Here is a 4,257-nt window from a genome sequence, read left to right on the forward strand (position 1 = left end):
CCTGCCTGGCATAGCCTGTAGCTCTGGGGTTAGACTATTCACATAGGTTCATTTGGGCTGGGCAGAACCACAGAGGGAGGTTAGACCCTCTCTTTTGCCTGGTTTGGAAGAAAGACTCCTGTCTCTCAGGGGTGTAGGGATCTCTCCAAGGTGGTTGGTTTTGGTGTCACAGTCTCCCTTTTCTTTTAATAAGAAAAAAATTAGGTGCAGAAGAGCAATATTAAAATAATCTGCTGTGGTTGCATGGCAGTTCTTCCTTATGTCCCACCCTAATCATCCACAGCATCCTCACAACCCTGGTGGCTGATGCTTGGTCCTTTGGCTCTGATAGCAATGAGAGTTGTTATGTGTCAGGAGAGCAGCTGGGGGAGGCTGCCTCCTCCCCAGAGCAGCACATTGGCTGCATCTAGCCCTGTAAGCTGAGCATGAGAGCTGTTAAGCACAAGCCTTTGGCGAGATGTTGCTAGACACCCTCTCTTCTCAGCTTTGTAAGATAAACAAACGCCCCATCTCCTTAATAACCATCTAGTTTATTAGACAGTCAGATGAGTCCCTTACCTCATCGATCATTTTTATTTTTATTGTGCAGGCACTAGATGTATGTTTGAATGTGTGTACTTAAGGGACCAGGAATGAGAGACCTTTTTATGAATCTGACCATTTGTCAGAAGGCCATTACTAGGGGAAAATTGTTGCATAAATAATGTACAACTGCAGATGTCCAAGCTCTCTTTTCCTGCAATAGCTCAATGGCTTCAGAGACACTACTTTTAAAAATGTTTTAAGGAGTGTTAGTCCTAGTCAAGAATAAGAAGGAACAAACAGCTAGCATTTTAGAGCTGAGCAGTTAAGGTAAAATGGGTATTTCTGCCAGTGATTCTCTCTTTGGTGTGTGTGCGTGCATGCCCTATCTTTTTTCTGCTGTCACTGGATTTGTTGTAATCTGGATTTGCTGTCTCCTGAAGGTTTTGCTCCCCAGCAACAGCAAGTTAGTAAGTGTTACTCAGCTTCTTTGCTGGTGGTTGTCTTAAGTGAAAGCAGAGATGGCAGAAAATAGGGGAATGTGACAGTGCCTTCAAAAAAAAAAGAGGGGTGTGTGTGTAATATTATTGTTGGTCCTGGGAAGGCTGTTTGTGTCCCACTGACTTGCTGTCTTAAATGTTCTTCTCTCTCTAAATGTTTAAGATAGAGAAAGAAGGAAAACCTTTTTTCTTTATCTTTCTGTGCCTGCAACCCCCATTAACTCAAACAGGGAATAGACTTTAAGTACCCTGCACATATAATAAATATATGCTTCTTTCTAAGATGACAGCTTAATTTCATAGCTGGCGTTAAACCTTCTAGCTTGGCCATAGGCTTTCACTATCCTCCATAAACCTGGTCTTGGCAACAACAGCAAAGTTTCCAGTAAGCAGTCTGACTGGAACAGACTGACTTCAGTGTCCTGGAGCTGGGATAGCATTTGATGGTCCCCTCATTACCCGCAAGACTGTCTTTCAGGGTGACAGTACATGCAGTTCATGCCAAGTCCCATACTAGGCAAGCTGAAGGTATGGATTTCCCAGCTGATTTTGCTGGCTGTTGAAATACACCCCAAATGTTAATATTCATGTTCATTTTTTAAGGGAATTAAGTGCTGTTAGAGTGGTAGCCTGGAGGAAAGAGCCTCTCCGGGGGTTAGCGCTAGTTAATACTTTCTTCTGCTTAGTAGAGAGATGTCACTGAAGAAACTTTCCACAGAGCTTTTTTTAGAACCTCCTTTTAGTGTCAAAGTGTTTGATGTTGTGATCCCTTCTAGCTCAGGGAAGGTATGGTAGATCTGGAAAGGGTTCAGAGAAGGAACAACTGGGTCATCTGGGACTCTTCAGCATGTAAAAGACATGAAGTAGGAATCTAAAGCAGTGAGAGGCAGGGAAGGAATGACTGCAAACTGGAGGTGAAACAGAGACAAGTTGGGCCTTTGGTTTGACCCAGTATGTCTGTTTTATGTTCTTCAGGATGTAATGGAATAGATGGGACTTTCATAGTGGCTATTTCAAGATGTATGGTAGAAATGAGAAAAATCTGATCTCCCTGCTATTTCAGTTGTACTGCTATCATTGCTAGTAAGATAAGATGGCTAGAAGGCCACGGAATACTGGTGACGATGGGTGCTTTTACATCATTACATCTATTTGATGTCAGCTGAACAAAACCTGTAAGATTTGTTTCACTTAGCCTTTAAACACCCTTCAAACAGGAGTTGCTACCAATTAGTTCTGTATTCTGGTTGTAAATGCTGTGACTATTCAATTCCCACAAATTTCTGCTAATATGTGCAGAAAATTTTTAACCACTTTCTATGGCATAGTACAAATGTGTGTGTAAGTATGTACATTTATTCTGTGTAATTTGCATACGTAACTGCAAATATATGTGCAATAAGATACTAATTTATTAGAAGACACTTATTCTTTCTTCTTTCTTCTTTTCTTGATTTCAAGAAAAGTGGCATATCTTTTTGTTCTGACACACCCCCCCCCTTATTTTTTTCAGAGTAATTTTTAGTGCTAGTTTTGCAACACTCAAAGGACTTGAGTGATCTTGGTTTGACTTTGTGTACTCAGGAAACCTTGGGGATTTAGATAAAAAAATTCCTGGAATGTAGTTCTCTTCAGCAGAAGTTTGTGGGTTTTTTTCTTTTACTTATTATATAAAATAACGATAGGGAATTGTGCCCCTGTTACTTCCCCAAGCTGCATGAATGATCCTGCTCACCTGAGGGCTAAGGTGTGAATTGCTGTCGGCAGACCACAGGCAAGCGGGGGCCCCTCGTGATGTAAGTGGTTTGTTAAGGAGCCTGCAGGCCTCTCGCTCAATGACTTCTCTGTCCAAGTACAGCTTGGGAACAGTCATGGGGCCTTTTTTTTTTTTTCAGATGTGAAATCTGTCAGCAAAGTGAAGTCAGCTTAAATATCAGCTGAGGCTTGAGCTCCCTTTCAGTTTTTGTTGACTTTATCCCCTTCTGCTCCTTCCTGATCAAGTTTCTCTCTGCTTGAGTCAGACTTGCCGACACTTAAAAGTTTTTATTCTGTGTTTTGGTTGTGTGGGTTTGTGTGTGGCAAAGTTCAGGTGCCCTACACATTCCCAGCCTCAACAGTGATCTGAAATGTTGAGGAGAGGGAAACCATTCTGGGTCTCTGAGACTCTTTAGCTGCTACAGTTCAATGAGAAACCAGTAAAAGTGCTGCTGGTACCCAAAGCATGCTGTACCCAGGTTATGCGGTGCAGACTGGCTGGAGTTTGTGTGGTAGCTACTGCTACCAAGCTGAGGAATTCTAGTTGTGAATCAGAACACCTTCTGTTCCCCAAATATGGAACAAAAATTACACGCTGCACCAGAATTTATCACCAGACTATAAGACGTAACTGATGGGGTACAGACAGGCAGGCAAAATACAGGGAAACAGTGAGTGTGTTAATTGTGTGCTGAGCCCATCCTGGTGACAGGGTGCTGAGGTCATGCCACGTCTGCTGGCTGACCGTGCAAACATCTGCAGGTTTCGGATGAACCTGTGATGTCATTCCTGTCAGTTCTGAAGCATTTTATGTATTGAAAGCTTGAGGGGATTCTTGGCTGTGGCAAGGAATTTCAGATGTTGTGGCTCATTTATAAAAAAAAAAAAAACAAACCTGAGTAAACTGCAAGGGAGAAGAAAGCTAGGGAAGGAGAGAACTGTTCCTCCTTCTGGTTTTTGTCATTCTTCTAAGGAAAAAAGTTAGTGTTATTGTTCTCTTTTTTTTACCCTACACTTAGATATGCTTTAAATCCTGTGATCAGCTGTTTTGATTGCTTTCTGTCCTACATGCATGCTTTTTTCCTCTCTGTGATACCTTCAGTGCTTCCCAAAGTTGAAATAATTTTCCTACTCCTCAAAGGGCCAAAATGTTTGAAGACTTCTGGCTGTTGAGCCAAATAGGTCTTGGGTACTCTGTGGGTCTCTTCCCCCTTTAATGGCTGGTCCATAATAAGAGGCAGCAGCCTGGCACCTCTCCATGCATCTGTCACTCCTCTGCAGGCAGTGGTTGAAAAGGCAGCGTGAGGGCTGAAGGTGCCAGGCTGGCTGCAGAAGCCACTTCTGGGCTCCTCTCTCTTCTTTGGTGTTTGCCATCTGTGTACTGTTCTCTGGTTGACAATGTCTTTGGAAATAACCTTTTCTGTGTAATAATATGTTAAGGTACAGGGTCCTACCTACCCCTCACCAGGCAGCAATGGTG

At 42.8% G+C, this 4,257-nt stretch overlaps 1 protein-coding gene across 1 annotated transcript in view; it reads left to right on the top strand.

Annotated features, from left to right (window-relative positions):
- SMOC1 (SPARC related modular calcium binding 1) overlaps positions 1-4,257 on the top strand; it is a gene marked incomplete at its 5' end in the record, with an annotated part of 86,079 nt that overhangs the window by 58,921 nt on the left and 22,901 nt on the right. The gene's annotated exons all lie outside the window — the stretch shown is intronic.

Source organism: Phaethon lepturus, unplaced genomic scaffold (genome assembly GCF_000687285.1).
Source record: "Phaethon lepturus isolate BGI_N335 unplaced genomic scaffold, ASM68728v1 scaffold2940, whole genome shotgun sequence".
In the NCBI taxonomy this organism is placed as follows: Eukaryota; Metazoa; Chordata; class Aves; order Phaethontiformes; family Phaethontidae; genus Phaethon; species Phaethon lepturus.